Source organism: Sinohyriopsis cumingii, unplaced genomic scaffold, assembly GCF_028554795.1.
Source record: "Sinohyriopsis cumingii isolate HCF-2022 unplaced genomic scaffold, ASM2855479v2 utg004328l, whole genome shotgun sequence".
NCBI lineage: Eukaryota > Metazoa > Mollusca > Bivalvia > Unionida > Unionidae > Sinohyriopsis > Sinohyriopsis cumingii.
The window spans coordinates 61,133-81,121 of record NW_028316721.1 but is presented as its reverse complement, the minus strand read 5'-3'; positions in this window follow the sequence as shown (position 1 = coordinate 81,121).

Sequence of the window (19,989 nt, the reverse complement as noted above, 5' to 3'; positions counted from 1 at the left end):
ATTCATCAACCCAGGATACATGTATACAATTACAAAGACTTAATGAAATATAGTGTTTTGGTGCATTCTCTCTCTCTCTTTCTTTCTTTCCCTTTATTTGACCATATATAATTCACTAAACTACTTTCATACTGCAAAGAGTAGCACAATTTACACGTCAGAATCATGCATCACCACATTCGCATTCCAAATATTCTTTAAAGCTTTTTGTGAAATAGTTAATGTGACAAAGAGCTGCTGAATAACTAGAACCCGAGGGTGCTATATTTATATTGTTAAAATTCTTGAAACGAATTATTAATTTTAATTGGTTTGATCATGGTAAGAATTACAATAAATAAAAGTAAAATATCCTGTAACATCTCTTGTCTTTAATTATTTCCACTTTTAGAGACAACATTTTTAAAGGATGCAAACCAATTTTAAAGCTTTTTTCTTTATAATTATAAATGCATTCAACGGCTGAGGTTATGTGCATTAACAATGCAAATTAAGTGTTGGAAAATAATTGTACACTAAATCTAATCTTTCTAATCATAAGTTAACATTTTTATGATGTTACGATCATAATGTTCAACAGTTTGATTAATTAGGTTTCAGCGGCAAAATATGTTCTAGAACGAAGATTGTGATAAAAATAAGAACACGTTTAAGGAATGCTTAATTTTTTAAATGTCATTTTACCTCCAAACCTTTTTTACGTGCTATTGATGTTGCTCTGAAATATTTTATTTTCGTTGGAGCTTATGTACAAGTGTATCACAGGAAAATATAGACGTCTGTGAGGTGTGTCAAAATGGGTGACCTACACTACGATCCTAACAAACAGGGTTCGTCTGATGAAAGCTCGTTAAGAAGTGTATGAGGGAATATATCATTGTGATTTCTGATCCTTACAAAAATAACTAATGTTTCCAAAGTAATGAAATATATCACTAGGAAGTAGAGTTCTTAAAATGTGAAGGTAAATACTTAAAAAGTATGGTTGAAAAAGATAGACCATCCTGCTGTAGTGTATGCGTTTTTGTTTTCGCACGGTGCTATAAATCACTTAGATCTTCGAGAAAGCATATGGTTTTAGAGTCCATTAAAACTTTGTTGCTAACGAACACCTTACAAAATGGACTGAATAAGTTATCGAAACAAAATGAATGTCGTATATCTCGTGGGGAGCATTCATTATTTATGGTAAAGGAAAACCTTTAAAAATCTAGAGCGCCGTCTGTTGTTATAATGTCTTGCTAATATCTAGTATGCCATTATGACAACAAATGGCGACACGAGTTGGACAACAAGGACAATACTGATAAAACTTAGTTTTTGCATTGTTGCAAGGCCAAATCTTTATGAAAAAAGCAGTTTGAATGATGTAATACTAACGTTTATAAACAAAATATACAAAATGTGTAATAGCTGACACAGCGTTTGTCATACGACAAACTACAGAATTAGTTCAGTAGTTGCAAATCGCTAGATACAACGACGCAGAAGGAAAGTAGATCGAAACCATTTGCAGCTTGGATCAATGAAAAATAAAAAAATCATGACTAAAATTTTGAATGTATCTCTTGCAAGCAGTCATTTACAATAATACAGAAGGAAAGTGTCACTTGCAAATTGCAAAGGCCAATTTGCATCAATGAAAATACAATATACATTGATATAATTATGAAAATAGCACTTGCAAGCAACCATTTACAATGATGCATTATGGAATATTAGAAAATACACGCATATAATTATGGCGGTAATCCCCCTCCATAATAACACATACAAGTACTCGCATGTTCAAAACTACCGGTGACGAATCGCGCATATCCATTTACCTAGTGATGCAAAGGATACAAATCGTTGCATTTTCCGTTATTATTCTTCAGATTTGTTGGCTTCGTACCGTAAGCGTATAGCGTATATTATTTCCCCTTCCAGACAGTATTTGTGAATTCTAACGTTCAATGTTCACTACCATAAAAATCATAATCTTTGGCGAGATATTAAAATTATGGATATATTTTGAAACCTCGATATTAGTTGTTACTACGTTTCTACAACGTCGTATCCATGACTTATAACTCTGACGCCGTTCCATGTTCGACTTTATTAATGAGTGTTACGTCTCACTGAGTATAAGAGGTGGAGCATCCGATAAATAAACATGTTTAAACTTTTGCGCAATCTGTGCATTTTGTAAATTCCACACATTCACAGTATATGATCCATCATTTTGTCTCCAACTTGTCCCTACCTTTTTAAAATGTTACATAATTAATGAAACCAAAGCAAAGCGATGATTGAGGTCAGTCTGATATGCATGAGGTCGTATCATGTCGAGTTTGTTCCGAAGCATGAATTTCTTTTGGTAGACTAAATCAGATCTTTTAGCACTGTTAGACGCTTCCTTCAATGAATCAATGCCACCTTGATCTGAAATAAATATGGACGTCTTTCAAAATGTCAACAAATGTTTCAAAATGTCAACACATGATCGACGATATGCAAGAATTTGTTCTTTAAAATCTAATAGGTCAGAATGGTTAACTTGGTACTAGACTTAGAAATCTTCTTGTTGTTATCTTTTGATAACGTCGGGTTCTTTGTGGTTAACTTAGGAAAATGCGTAGCACGAACTGTTGATTGGCTTCAGTGTTGAAAACGTGTCGCAATATTGGCTAGCTAATTTTGTCACTCCAAATGTTCGAGGCATTATGTTCAAAGGAAAAGACAAGTAACTAATGTCAAATTGAAAGCATACTTCTTCACAAATTTGTGCAGTTCACTACCACCAATTCTTTGTGACGTCTTGCAAATTTATTTATTTTTTCTGCGAAAAAAAAAAATTCAAAATAAATTTTCCGTCGAATGCTGAGAAACTATACAATACCGCTAGTGTTTTCATGTCAGTGCTCGTAAAGGCATACCTTCCTTTCACTCCAGCTGCAGTCGATGATTCTAAACCAGAGGCCACAAAATAAGAAAGAATACCACAAAATATCTGTTCAGACCCACCCTACAATTACACAATTTTGGCAGGATTAAAATTAAGGTGGATGAATGGCGTTGATGCATGTATGATGAGTCTAAAAAAAGCATGGAATGTGAATTACTATTTCTTGCGACCAATCCAAGAAAAACCCATAAAATCCACACAATTTTTTCGTTTCGTTTCCTTGTTCGTGTCGTCTTTTAATAGGGGAACGGGTTCGTTCTCCTCTCTGCGAAAGTAAATTAAACGAATGGACTAGAACACTTGCTTAATAAGTGAAGATTTTTTTCTTTCCTTAATAAACGGGTGACGTTGTGACATTGGTACTTAGATTATATGGATAAGTGGGATACAGTTTCAATAATTCAAATGCAATTTCCTGTCGCTTTAGACAGGCTGGAGTGCTAGTCATCGTATTCATTCTTGTCTGTCAAAAATACAAGGTATAACGCTAAACATCCTGGATATTTATCCACAATGTACATGAAGTTCCTGATAGTTATTGTCACACTTGTCATCAACATATTGGTATCCGAAAAATCCTGAAGGTTGCTATTATGATTGAAATGATTATGGTGAACATAAATAATGTTTGGTCCTTGAAACATGAAATATCCACGAACAATATATGGGTAATATTTCTGTGTTCAAAAAGGTCCCGCAGATTTGTACAATTTTGCAATTTAGATATTCAGCACAAGGTCTCTATCAAATTTCCTGCCTATTTATCCAGAAGTTATAGCTGTTATTCGACTCAATATCTGTATCCATTCTTTAGTATCGTTTATGTTCTGCTTATGATAGAGATACCACCATGGCACGAGCGAAGAAAATTCATCTAGATCGTCGTCAATCTGGACAAAACATTGTCTGATACTGATGAACTGACACAAATGATACAACCTTACAAAAACAAGAAACTGGATCAGAAATACCACGTCTTTGTCGAAGAACACATTCGAGAAGACCGAAAGTTAAAAATAGGAATAAAACGATGCATACACCGTGTTTTGGACTTTCATTATGGATTTCGTTTTATGAGATCATACAAAACGTTAATTGCATCGAGGTTTCTAAAGTGTTGCTAAGATGATAAATACAAATTTGATAATGGAAAGCCTTTCTTTTTGTTCGTTCTGGGAGTCATTTAAACAATATCTCTTTTCTAATAAATATGTGTGAGCACAAAAAATAGCCGATGGGTTATCGAGGAAATACACATATTTATGAACTTTTCAACATCACGTTTCAACTGCATTATATGTTTTGCAAGATCATGTTTTGCTCATTCTGTTGCAGCTGTAGTGTGAGGAATTATTACTTTAGCTGTTTGTGTCTCAGTGGTGGTCATCTGTGTAGCTATAAAGAGTTTAACAATATTGGACTGCGTTTCGCCAAAGAACTGTGATGCGTTCCTGACGGCATTGCTTTCGCTCTCTTTCTTTTTCTCACTGAGAAAAGATTAAATTTCTTCTCCTTGCCTAATCTTTTTATCTTCTTTATATTTGAACAAATGTGCGTTCTTTATCATAGTGTTGCAAAATATATCTAGCTCTTTAATCTGTTTTTTTATCAAATCGTTGTCATTTGGTAATCATGGAGAACAACCGAAACAAAACTACAACAGCAAAACTCAAAATTAAAAGCATTATGTTCTGGAATAAGACTTACTCTAGGAGCCGTATTTTCACTATAACTCCGAGTATACAAATATAAAGTACAAGAGCACCACAACAAATTGTTTCCATGTCACTCGTGTCATAGTGTATGTGCACTAGTTCTCATTTTATATAGAAAGTAACTTCACGGGTCCGCTTTAGTCGGATTGAAAGAGAAAGCACGCCGTGACTCAACTGGACATTTTCCAATCAAACAATATGGCCTCAGTGTTAAATTCACATTCAGCCAGAAAGACAAATTTGAGGGCAGAGGTCGTACTCTTAGCCAATGACCAGAGTGATATATTTAGGGCCATGATGACATCTACGTATGCAAATATTTGGCTCTTGATTGGTCTTCTAACACAAACTCAGAAATACCAGAACGACAGAATATAATTTAAATTATATATAAATAAATATATATATATATATATATATATATATATATATATATATATGTATATATATATATATATATATATATATATATATATATATATATATATATATATATCAGTTGTCAGTTTGATTCGTATTGATTGGACATCTTAAGTTGGTCTCCAAACGTTCTCTTTCAAACTTGCTTTAAGCTATAAAACATACATAGGCAACGGTTCGTTACGTCACAAATCACATGTTTTAATATTTACGCCATTGGTCAAATGAATTATAACTCTTTGTAATGGAGTTACATTATATGATATCATCTCATTTGAGTAGTTATGTATATTTGATTTAATTTAAATCTGATTTAATTGTTTATAAGTTTTAAAATATTTTTACTTTTGAATTTCATTATATATCAAAATAATGTAGTTATCTTTGCTATGAACTCAATAATTTTTCCAGGAAACAGTTTGACCGTGACTGTACATTTTTTAAACACATAAGGCTGACCTATGTCCAGATCTTAATTCAAAACATGTAACAGTCACGTCAACAAGTTCTTATTTATTTGTATTGTGGGAAACATAAGAGTGAGAATGAGGCTGTACTGAATACGTGACTTTAGGCTTGTAAAAAGCTTTTATGAAGTAAACTTTTGTTTTATTTTATTCTTTGTCTAGCATGATTGGCTTTTGTCAGGGCCTTGCTATTAGTAAGTGTTGTTAACGTGACCCTTATCCGGGCATCTGTTTTGCGCGATATTTAAGTTTTAAACCGTTGCTTAGAGAGAAATCTCTTAGTTGGGCTCCTAAACATTGGAACGTAAAGGTGTTTATTTTGTTATGTCATTTTGGAAATTACATTTTAATGTTTATTCGAATTATTTGGATTCTAAATGATTAATTCGTTTCTCTGGAAATATTTTGAGTTATTGAACTAAGTAAATTCATTAATTCAAACACCGAATTATTTCTTGTGTTTCTACAAAGAACTGTAGACTTCATCACAGTACAGGATACAGCATACGTCATCGCCATTACCTTGTATATTTCATAGGGACTAGATCTTGAATTCATTCGAACATTTCAATATAATGACTTCTAAAAGTTTATTCTTGGATTATTATTGGATTATTTTTATTTGATTCTTAAAACTGTAAGTTCTTAATTTTTATCTCCATTTTTACAGTATTTTCCAAGGAAATAAATCATTTTTTTAAAAGTTAGTTGTTTTCATTCTTGTGTTGCTGTTTATTTGAGGCTAAACACGTAAGAGAGTGACAAAACATAATACCAGGTCATCAGTAGTCCACCATATTTTCCATTTGAGAGTCATTTTATAATCAAGTTTGATCAATATAAAAATGCAATGTACTGAAATGAGAAGAGACAGTCATGGATAAAGAGTCGGATAGACATTCCAGTTGGGGCACCTATTTTGATGCAGGCATCTCCAGCAATTAATGTGCAAAAGAAGTTTTTTTAACACAGGTCCTTTTGAAATAGAGTATTGTCATACTGTTTTATTACCACAATTAGTCATGATTTTGACGTGCCTAATATTTTCTTACAGCCAACTGGAACTCTTTTCTAACAATACGCCATTTCCTTCGCTAAACTAAATGCAATTTGTAGTGTCGTGCCAACAAACATGGTTGCGTATTTGCTTCATATTATTTGTAAGGTCATTATTGGCTGAGATCTTAGTTTATTGCAACTGCTTCCAGCAGGTTGTCTATTGAATATAACATAATTTGGTACGCCGATGAGCAAATATGATGAAAGTGTTTTTTTCTCCCCGCCTGATTTTTCCTTTTCTGTGCAGGCTTACAAAATTCATTGACGCTCAATTCCAAAATAAATTCTTGCACATTCACAGCCACATGTCTTAGTAGCTGACTGACCAATAACCCTTTTCCGAGCAATTTATCGCTAAACGATTTCCACAAGTTACCGTTTGATGATGAAAACTTATCAAATTTTGTTTCGAAACTGAAACATCAATTAGTAAATAACGATTTGTGTTTTAATAGTAACATTTGGAAGAATTTCTTTCTAATTAAAGTAAATATATTTAACATTTTAAATGTAACGTTTTCCTTATTGTATTACAGAATAATTTTTAAACCTAAATGGAACACACAATTGAGTAATAATGGCGGACATTGCTGTCTCAAGGGAACAATATGGGTTGATTCGTCCCTAAGTCGTTTCGAACGGACTATCTTCGTCGTCCTATTCTTGATGGGTCGAATCAGCTTATAGCCGTTTCGGCCTTCTATATTGAAAATGGTATTTTAGGTTAAAACTCTTTTCACCTAATTGAATGACTACAACATATCCGATTGTCAGTCAACAATGGGGAAATTTTTAAAGGGAATTTGCGAATTTGATTGATATCTGTGACAGCCTTGGACGTGTGAAAGAACGAGTATATAGCATCGTTACTTTAATTTGAAAAAAAAAACCATGTTCTGTCTTTATTACGAGTATTACACATATATTATGCTTCACTTGTATTCATCGTATTGAGAAATGTTTTGTTTATGATATTCGAAATGTTTTTGATTTGTTTCTTCAAAGGAAATACCAACATGAAATAAAATATTTGCCTATGTCATTTCTTCCTTTACATTATATTAAAACCTGAATAGAGTGAGGCCAAAACGGTCGTGGGCTGAATCGACCCTCTCAGAGACATTAAGCCGAAACGACGCAGGGCCCAACCATCTCGAGTTTGAAGCGGTTGCAGGACGTATTTTAATAGATTCGTTTTTCGTAAATAATTCGAGAGATGAAGCTAAGAAAATATACAATTAATTGAAAGCAGTTGAATGTTCTGCCAAAGTATCTAATTATATGTGTCAGAAACATACGAGACAGTTATATGATCTGGAATTCGAGAAGCGCTGTATGGTCATTGTTGGTTTCTGACATCGTTCATTTTTGTTAAAATAAGATAAAATTCATTTTTGTTAAAATAAGGTAAAGTACTAATGCACGGCGTTACTACACGTATATTTACCAAAACCACCAGAAATGTCAATCCTAACAGTAGAATGTTAAAGATAAACTAGGAAGTGGGCTGTTATCTTAAGAAACTCTATATATCTAAAAGTAGATGCACCTAAGTGTCATGTCTTTATACATATTTGTTCTTAACGATTAGGTTTTAGTAAGGGTCTCAGTTTTTGTTTTAAATTGTAATGCCACATTCCTGTGTTTGTGAATAGGCATGGGAATATTTTGTTGGCAGCAATGAAATCGGGACGAACATTGTAGTATGAAGACACGTGCGCATTTACTCTCATCCACATGTTACAGGGGTTGTTTCAAACCAGTTTAGAGATCGTTTCAAATGTCATTTTAAAATGAACAATTAGAAAGTGAGATTAAATATTATTGTTTAAGTGGCAGTTTTTTTAAATAATAGTACTAGCGTGCAATTACAGTAATGTCCTCTAGTTAATCCTAAAGTTCAAATGAAACACAGTCCATAGTTTCACCTGTGTTCCTTTAAGATAAATTGGACATAAGTCAATGTATATATCTCTCCATGCGAACTTACACTTTCCAGTATGAGTACACTGCACATGAAAATAATAAATTGTATCTGCGTACAACACGTACTTATAATACAAAATATAGATAATATTCTACCTAAAAATTGCTTATTACCAATGTTAAATGCAAACTAAGCATATTCAGAAATATAGGACATTATTGAATTAAGAAAACCAAAGTAGGATCGCTTATATCTATATATTTATATATAATGCATAGGAAGACATTTCTGCCAGCAAATGTCACGGGGGAAAACCTGCATATAATTACCTTAGAGCATTTCACTGGCTACTTTATTTTTTTCCGTCACCAACCCTTTGACCAATATGGAATATAACCTAGCACTAGAATACCTTAAGGCAACTGAACAAATAGCCCTACTGTCATTTTATAGAAGTCATAATGCACACTAAAATCCATTTGGAGTTTACACACGATCATCAAATGAACATAGAACATATCAACTTTGGACCTGAACGAAGACTTTGTCCTGATGTAATTATCCAGGTTGTTGAAGCTGCCGTGGGTTTTACTTCAATATGGTAACTTAAAGAAGTAATCTGTTTTGGACTATGAAACCTTTACTTAATATAAGCAAGATATTTCCATCAATCATGCACACAAGCAGACACAGTCAATGCTGGATATAAACAATAGACTTCAACAATCATGCACACAGGCAGGCCGAATAAGAATTGAATATAAACAAAATACTTCAATTGGTCATATCCACGCAATCCAAAATAATGCATTCCCTAGTCTTCAAGTTGGATATGCCCTTTGAAACATTCAAAGCAATGGCTATTATTGTCAATCTATGGTTCTATCTGTATCAGTTGATACAGAAATATATATGTTGGTTTTGTACCTGGATACTAATGTACTGTTTGCTTTACAAATTGATATATCGGTTTTCTCTTCAATATAGGGTAGTTATGATATATTGTTCTCGACGACTGCAGGTGTAGTATGGCATGACAAAGTAAAAATTTATTTTAACATTTTCATCATTAGCATTTTTATTACCGAGACCAAATATCATGTTGTGTTAATGCAACCTTGGATACTAAGATAACTATAATCAAATGCATTTGGTTCCATTTGAAAAATATTCAACGATGACGAAAATGTCCGAAGGAGGAATTACACAGCTCTCACTCAAATCACAATCAAGGCCCAAATACCCTACGATATTAATTTAAGAACAATGCCCGAACGATTTTGGAAGTAGGCCTTTCACCAGTTGCGTCTTTGAAGAATAGAAATTGACGTTCGCCATTAACATAAACAGTTTTCAATTGTGTTCTCTTTGCCAGGTGTGCCTTTGTTGGCAACTGTGTTAAGCTCTATCGTAAACAACGTAGCACATTTTCCAAAGACGTGGAAAATATAAGATAATAACCTAGTGGAATGATCATAAAAGGGTATCTTATTAGGATATACTCGCTAGTCAGATACAATTACTCTCTCTCTCTCTCTCTCTCTCTCTCTCTCTCTCTCTCTCTCTCAATAATATCTTCTTTATGGGTTTAACATAATAAACGAGATGGATTTCCGACTTATAACAACAATTTTTATGCTGATACAAGTACAATGTTTATTGAGGAATGACTTGAATGAGAAAAAAGTTATGATCAATACGTGCGTATATAAGATCCAAATATCGAACAAATTAACACAATCCGTACTAACTTTATAATGCAACTAATGAAAATACAAATAAATGAACTTACAGTTCAAAGACAAAGGTGAATGATTCACAGTAATTTCACACGACGAAAAGAATGAAGTGTTTTACTCAAATAGTAAAAATTGATGTACTTTGAATTATGTGGTAAAATGTATTCACCCAAGTAGTGAAACATGAAGTATTTAACTCAAATAGTAAAATGATGAAAACAACGGTACAAATATCATACAAAATCGTTACAGTCCCTTATCACATGGTATAACAAATCCTAAAATTAGCCCACGGCTAAACAATTACATGCATGGAGTAAAACGAACACACTCCATCGCTAGTACACATGGGCTACCAGTCACACTCTCAACCAAGTAGTCAGTATTTCAGGTAATCACCGAACACCATTAAATTCTTTGGTCAACCAACCAATCAGCTCCCACCACTTCGGTCAGCAACGCCCGATTACATGATACTCGATCATCAACACAATGTTCACTCAGCTCTACAGCTGCTATGGTTGAGCTTTACAGCTGCTATTTTCAACTTATATTGTCAGCACTACAACTAGTACTTCGACGACCCTGATCAACTGAAATTAAATCTAACACCGTGTACTAACAATGACACGGGAAAGTACGTAACACGTAATTACGTTATATACGGTAAGCTATACAAATTGCATTACAAAGCAATAAAAAAGTCCTGAAGTGAACATATCTGTGTCCAATAAGTGTCCTATTGTACTAAACCTTTCTTAATAAAATGCAGTGTTATTGTTGATATAAATTTCTTGCTAATTCACAAACATTAATATAAGATATTTGCATTATACTACGTAAACCGAAGCTGCATATACAATATAGAAAATTAAACACGGTAGTACAATAGTTATAACTTATAAACAATAAATTAATATATACCTCACATACCTCTACAGCTGAGATGTGCAAGTCTTTAGGTAGACTGCTCACTGACAAGACGCTCCTTAATGTGAGGATGTAGTCTTGCGGTCAGGCATTTATACACAGACGATGCAGCCATACATCATCTGTCCACACGAAGTGTTCGGTTTTTCCCATTGAAAGCACTAAGCATGTGCGGCATAAGAGGAACTTAACTCACTGTTTCGAAATATAGTACAATATACATAAACAGTCTTATGTATCGTTGTACACAACACAATCGAAACCCGAATATATTTATTTAATTAATAAAGGTATTTATACTATTCCGTGACAATGGGGAATGGGGTAAGTAGAATACTACAGAGTTTTGTTGTGTATGTGTATTCACACTGTTTTGTTTCTTATTTGTTCACTGCAAATATATATATATATATATATATATATATATATATATATATATATATATATATATATATATATATATATATATATATATATACACTAATGCAACCTATTTGAATTGAGACTTTACCCTGAATTATTTTATAGAAAGTATAACTACTGATTCCAGTTTAATATAATGCTAAATTAACGGTTTATTTAATGAATTTATAAAGGTTAAACAAAGAGTATAGTAGGTTTTGAATGTAAAATGTTACCTTTGAAGAAGCAATTCACATACATGGATATTATGATGTATTTTTAAAATTTCATCGGTGAATAAACAGGTCCCACGTCAACAAAATGCTGTGTGAATATACATGTGTCTGTACGCTCATGGACAGGTTTCACGTGTTTAAATAGTTAATTAGCATAAGATTTGGGATTGAATTTAGGTAATTTCTTCGTAGTTTTTTGTGGCATGTTTTGCTGTTTAGGTACGAGTTAGGCTTATTGGCTAACTCGATGGTAGCCTAGTTTGGCTTATGGTTAAACCGGCCCTGCGAAATAGTCTTATGTGACGGAAAGAACGATAACTGATTGAAGAGTTATGTAATTGTCTTTTCTTATTCCTATTTGATGGTAAGAATGGTAGTTGATTAAAGGTGTAGTGGTTTTTTTCTTTCAGTTATGACGTTGAGAATGGTAGTTGCTTAAAGGATTAAAACACTGTCCCGTATTAATGCTATGGGAAGAAGAATGAAAAATTGAAGTTGGTTAACGATTTATGGCTTTGTGTTTGTTTTATTCATTGTATATTTATATATAAGAAAACATTACTGAAAGTTGCAGAATTACAGGTTCGATGAATTATTTCTGAATGCAATTATATCCAAGGGAATGAAACTACCGACACATGAATTAGGGACGCTATTTTGTGTATGCAATCCCAATAAAGGGATTTTTATGTTGTCTGAAAATATACTCCCACCGAAGTTTGGAATTATACAATTAAGTGAAGGCTGTAGTGAAATGAATTCGATATATTTGTATAAATCATTCTCTACTCATGTACTACGTATTTAAGCTATCAATATGCACTATTTTATTTATAGCACCTGGCAATAGATTTCAAATCTTTGTAATTCAAATAGAATATATTACTATATATTTACTTACGTAATACATTAACCCTGATATTGGCCTCTGAAATCAATACTCTTTAATAAACCTGATTTAACAATATTTAAGATAAGGTTCTAGATTGAAAAAAATATCATGGGCTTTTCTTCACTGCAGTAATATAAAGAAGTAATCTGCTTTACACTAGCAGATCCTTGTTAAGATGGAGCATTCTCAATCGTTTACTCATCTCATATTGACATCGATTAAAACAGCCATCACAGTCCATTGTCCCCGATTCCCCTGAACTATTCCTTCATAATCCAGCAGTATATTCAACTGTCAAGGTCTACCGGAATTTCTTGTCAATTTGATCCTTCAATGCCACTATTATTAGGCCTAATCCACCTGATGACTATATACGATATTGAACTTGCTATGGATACGAATAAGATGCTTCGATGAAACATACAAATGGCCACATTCCCTGCAATCCCTCTTCTTCACGTGAATCATGCCCCAATACGTATTCAAATGAAGTGTCAAAAGGACAGGGCATTCTTGTCGACTATGACTATTTGTGTGTTTATCAATTTAAAAAGAAGTATTTATGTTTGATTTTGAGTGGAGAGCAATCAGCTCTTTGCATGTCCTTCACCTATTCGTTTTACACAGACTGTCAATACCTTCATGGTGTTTTTCTTTGATGTTGTTTTTCTCTTCAATATCGAATGTCGATCAGGCATTGTAATCAAACGGAAGGTGGAGTACCTGCTTCCACTGAGCACGCGACTCGTTCCAGTGATATATAGCTCTTCCTTTTAAAAAGGCACTTCTCCATGTGCCCATTAGAGTAAACAAACATATATCTTTTGCAGGACACGTAATCGTATATCCACACTACACATTATCCTTCTTTCTAGCCATCGCTTTTGTCTAGACACGTCATCGCGTGCTCGATATCACTACTACACTGACATGCAAACTGAAAATGAATGTTAGAAGTTTCGCGGGTATGACTTGTCTTTGCGCATGTGATACCGTTTGTGTCAGTACATGTCACAGAGGAAACCTGAAAATAGTTACCTTAAGGTATTTCACTAGCTACTTATGTTTTCCTTCGTTTTCAAACCCTTAGTCCAATGTAAAATTCGACCTAACATTAGAATACTTTAACATCTTAGAAGAAATATCATTATTTTCATTTTAAAGAAGTCATAATATGCTGTGTAATGCATTTTGAATTGATACGTAATCATCAAGTCAATATAGTGCATATAAATTTCAGGAAATGAATTAAAACATTTACCAGCTTGATGAACACAGGCTTCAAAGGATACTGTTTTTACATCAGCATATTAACTTGAAGACGTAATATGATTTGGACTATGGTACTAGATATGAAAAAAGACTTTCAGTAACCAAGCAGATCCAAAGCTGGTTATAAACATTAGACTGAAACAGTCATGCACACAAGCAGGCGCAATCTGAGCTAGATATAAGCAAGAGACCTCAATGAGTCATATGCACGGAATGTAAACAATGCAATACATAGATTTCAAGTGGGACATACCGTAAGGTACATTCAGAGTCATACTTTCTAGTGTATGCCTCTGTTTGTGTTTAGCAAGTGTTAAATAAGTCGGTTTTGTACCTGATATGAAGTAGTAAAAACACGTTAATATACTTAATATATTTATATTGTTCATGTGTACCACTATTTGCTTATTCGTATCCTTCTCATGCGATCCATATTTGAATATCGGGTTTCTTTACAAAATAGAACATATAATAGACTTTGTTCTCAATGATTGAAGATGGAGTTTGACGGGTGTGCTCTGTCAAATTACAATTTAAAAGAAAAAAACAACATTTTTGATCGTTAGCATTTGTATTAACAAAGCAAAATGTCATGTTGTGTTGACGCGGCCTTGAATATTAAGATGGCTATAATCAAATGCATAGAACAATGACGAAAATGACCGATGGCATAATTACAAACATTTTATTCAAATCAGACAAGGACAAAAAATCGTGCGGGCATTTTTCCTAAATTACTCTTTGTATGAGAATAATTTCAAGCTTATCTAGAAGTTGGCCTTTTGTGACCTGTATCATAGAATAATAGAACCAATGTTCACTTTATTCTCTTCTTGAGGTGTGCCTTTGTTTGTAAATGTGTTAAGTACTATATAAAACAGTGGATAACATTCAAAAGTCCTGTTAAATATAAAATAATAACCAAGTTGCGTTTCCAAAAAATGATATCTTAATAGGACAGACACCATTGTTTGACACAATTACTCTTCCTCCCTCTCTCTCACTCTCAGATTAACATCTTCTATATGGGGTCGGTTGAATAATGTAGAATGTTGTGTGTGTATTCACGCTATATTTTTACTGTATTTCCCCACTGCCAAAGTTCGTGGTACGGGCAATGGGCAAGTCATCTAGACTTGCACGGGAAGCTATGGATAAATAGTGCGATGTTAATACGGCATCACTGGGCGGAATAACTTCCAAGACCAAGTCAACGGCCATGCGGAAAGCCTTCCAAACAGCTCAACTGCTACGTGTTCGTGACCAAGGCGAGCCACCCAATTGGAGGAACTTGGCTGTGGTTAGGCCTGGAGAGGGTTGGGCTCCGCCAGGCGACAGCTTCCATCGACACACCGCATAAAAAACGACAACCATTACCCATCCCATACTGGCTCCGTCGTCGACCGGTTCAACAAGGGCCGTACCTTCCTTCGTGCACCACGGCGGAGGTGGAAAATATATGACTGTTGCTCAGAGCAGCAATATTCGTGTCAGGAACAACATATCCATTGGCACGTGGGTTGTGAGAACACTGAGAGCAACACCAAAGCTTGAGGAGCTTACATATGAAATGAACAGATACCGCTTGAACATCCGAGGACTCTGTGATATACGATGGAAGAACAATGGAGAAACAACTACCTTGGAAGGACACAAACTGTACTTCAGTGGCTAAGAAGACAAACATGAGCAGGAAGTTGGGCTCTTTTGTACACAAGAACAGTGTGAGCACTGTCATGGAATGCCGGTCAGAATGCAGCCAGCTCATCGTCATCCGCCTCACGGCAACTAAATTTAACATCACCAAAATGCAGGCATACACCCCAACATCAGACTATGTTGACGCGGATGTGGAAGTCTTATATGATCAGCTACAAGAAATAGCTGATAAATCACCGAGAAAAGACATTCTGGTTGCGCCAGGTGATTGGAATGGAATACGTGGGCGCTGCTGCAATGCACATAAAAATGAGAGGACTGATGCTCCTGGAATTCGCTAGTTAGAACGACCTTATGCTGGCAGACGCCTTCGGCCAGCACAATGTATCCAGAAGATGGAAATGACACAGCCCAAGCGGAGACCATCACAGTGAGATCAACTACATCATGTTGACATGGCGCGTACAGCCAGGTGTCAACATTGCCAAAACCAGAAGCTTTCCCGTAGTGGACGTAGGATGCGACCATCACCTGGTGATGATGACCTTCAGGCCACATCTAAAGAAGGTCAAGAAAAAGAGCCGCACCAGAATACATTTTGATTTCGATAAATTGCAGGAACCCTAAGTAGCAAAAGCCTTCCAGGTAATGACTGGTAGGAAATTTGCACCACTCACTGTCCGCGATGCTGGCAATACCGACATTGACACGTAGATCACCACCTTCAATACACCTGAGACCGAAACACCCAGCGATATCCTCGGTAGACATCGCCCAGTCAAGAAACCCTAGGTAACAGCTGAAGTTCTGAACCTGTATGACAAGAGGAGGGAACTGAAGAAGAAAAAGGACGATACAGATGAGCAGTACAAAGCAGTCAACCAGGAAGTCAAAAAAAGCGTGAAAAAAGCAAAAGAGAACTGGAAATAAGAAATGTCCAGAGATATTGAGGGAAATTTGAATAGGAACAACAACAGGAAAGCATATCAACTGGTCCATGTTCTAACATGCACAAAACAACGGCGGATTACCTCCTTAGAGGACAAAGCCGGAAACTGCCTCACAGAAGAAAAATATATTCTGAAATGATGGTCAGAGTACTTCGCAGAACTTCAGAGTCACCGAGCCACAATAGATCAACAGGTACTGAACGTCCCTCTAGCAGCTAACAACGACAATCACCCTATCATAAGCGAAAAGTAGAAGCCGTTGTGTGATCACTGAACAAGTGTGCGTCAGCAGCAGTGGACAACATCCCACCAGAACTAATCCAAGCTGGGGGAGAAGCAATGATTAGAGCCCTCAAAAACATCTGCAACAGGATGTGGCAAATAGGAGTATGGCCCTCGCGATGGATCCAATCACTGGTTATCACCCTCCGAAAGAAAGGCAATTTACAATAGTGTCAAAACTACCGTACAATCAGCCTGATAAACCATCCAAGCAAAGTCACTTTAAGGATACTGCTCAACAGACAAAAACCACAGGCTGAAAAGATAATTGCCGAGGAGCAGGCAGGGTTCAGAGCAGGGCGCAGCACAACATGGCATATATTCAACCTCAAGATAGTGTGTGAGAAGTACTTCCAACACCACCAAAACATGTACCACGTCTTCATGGGTTTCAATAAGACATTTGACAGGGTAGGGCATGCAGCCTTGTGGGCGACCATGAGCCTATCCAACGTCAATGCCAACCGCATCAAAGTAATAGAGCACCTCTATGACAAGGCCAACAGTGCTGCATACTTCAACGACAGCATAGGGAACTGGTTGAGAACGATAGTCAGAGTCCGATAATGATGTCTGCTCTCTCCCACACTGTTCAACATCTTTCTGGAGAGAATCATGCCAGACTCACTTGAAAAGCAATCAAGGACATTCAAAATCTAAGGCCAAACAATCACCAACTAACGTTTTGCTGATGACATTGATGGACTAACAGGAAATGAGCGAGAGTTACTAGCTTATTAGAGAGTCTTGAAAAAATATATGCAGCGTATGGCATGGAAATTAGTGCAGAGAAGGCCACAATGATCGCCAACAACATCAAGGACATCAGTATTGACATCAGGGTCCAAGGTACAAAGCTAGAAACATTCCACAGCTTCAAGCATTTAGGGGCAACTGTAACAGATGAACGATCGAAGACTGAAATACTCTCCAGGATTGCACAGACAACATCAGCGATGACAAAACTGAAGTCCATCTGGAAGGACAAGAACATCACACTCAGCTCAAAAGGCAGACTGATGCACTTACTGGTAATCTCCATATTTATCTAAGCTTGCAAATCATGTACCATAACAGCGGACATGGAGAAAAGGATACAGTATACATAGATGAGATGTTTCTGAAAGATCCTCGGCTAGACATACAAAGACCATATCAACAATGAAGAAATACAGCAAAAGATAAGACAAACCATTGGGCCTCACGATGACTTCCTTATCATAGTGAAAAAATGGAAACTGCAGTGGTATGAGCAAGTCTCAAGATCATCATGACTTGCCTAGACAATCCTACAAGGCACTGTACAAGGAAGAAGAAAAAGTGGCAGGCAAAGAAAGAGGTGGGAAGATAATATTCGTGAGTGGATAGGGTTGATATTGCGTGACTCACTGAGAAAGACGGAAAATCGAGAGGAATGGAGGAAACTGGTTGTCATGTTTTCTGCGGTGCCCAAACAGTCTTCCAGACAACGGGACTGATGATGATGATGATGATCATGATGATGATATTGATGATGATGATGATAATTATGATGAAAGTTCATGACACACATGAACAGCAGACATTTATTAAGGAGACTAACATGTTTTTCACTACGTGGTTCCTCAGTTAGATTATTTTTCTTTCGGATCGGATGTAGTTTGCAAACATATTTGTTTAAAGACCGAATATAATTAATTATATATTTATCCATAATTCACATTTAATTTTATTTCATATCGATTTCGATGTAGTTCTATTAGACCCAAATTTGTATACCTGGTCGACGACGACAAGCCGTCAGGGTCATACCTCAGGACGTGTATATATCAGGGTAGTGCTACTGAACGCAAAACATGCTGAGTAACTCGCTGTCTACAGCAACTCAAATGTAGACAAAAGGAGTTAGTAATACTAGTAAACAAATGTAGATAAGTGGCAATGGGAAGTTAGCAATACCAGTTCGCACATGTAAACAATGTGAGTTAATAATACCGGTAAACACATGTAGACAAAGAAAACTAGGAAATTAAATATGTGGTTTGTGAATTGTGATTTTGCTTTTTAACTTAGCTTTAACAATTTTTCAGTCATATCGCTACGTATTACTAACTCCTTTTGTCTACATTTGAGTTCTGATGTTACAAACCCCCTGTGTGTTTCGAGAAAAAATGAATTTTGACATAACATAGAAATCAAAGGTCTCCAAAAAAATGGAGAAATTCGTAACTGACCACAAATGCACATCTTCGTAATTACCGCTGTTATTTTAATAGTTTTGTTTTGTTTTTGTTTTGTATTTAAATTTTGAATTGACGAATAGGAATTTCCCTCTAATTAATTGCATAATAATCTAGTATATAAAACAGGTAAGACATTAAAGGCCAAGACTGTATTATTCACGTGTTCGATTCTTCTGAGTTCACCTGCAAATGACTTCAATCAGTACATTTATAGTGAAATTAGCTTCCTGGGTTGAATTGTAAGAAAAGATGGAAACTATAACACATTCAGACATGGCGCTATACTCAATACAGTTATATCGGCATCATCTTTCAGAGGGAGATATTGTCATGTATGCAATCCTTTATTGTGAGTCAAATTGTGTATTTAACATTAACAGCTATATGCTAAATTTCAGGTTTAAATTTGTAGCATATTATGTTCATCCTTAAAAGGTAGTAATATATATATATATATATATATATATATATATATATATATATATATATTATATGTTAGGTATTTGCTATAATTCATCTTGATGGGGTAGATCGCAAAAAAGGAAGAAATGGTTATGTATTAGAGGATTGGTTATGTTGCTGAGAAGAGAGTTTTTACAGTAACAGCCTTGAAAGGAATATAAATTGTTTCCAATCAAAGTTTGGGGAAAAAGGAAAGCCATTACAAATATATAATTTTAATAAAGAAAAGGCAGAAATTCATTTAGAAAAGCTTCATATAAACCACGACAAGGTTTTTATTTATCATATAACCGTATCAATTCGTGTAAAACGCTCATTCAACCGCAATAATCACTGATACAGATTTGCTCTCTCAAAAGGCGACAGGATGCTTTTGCGATTAGGTCATCTTCTTAAACATTATTGAAT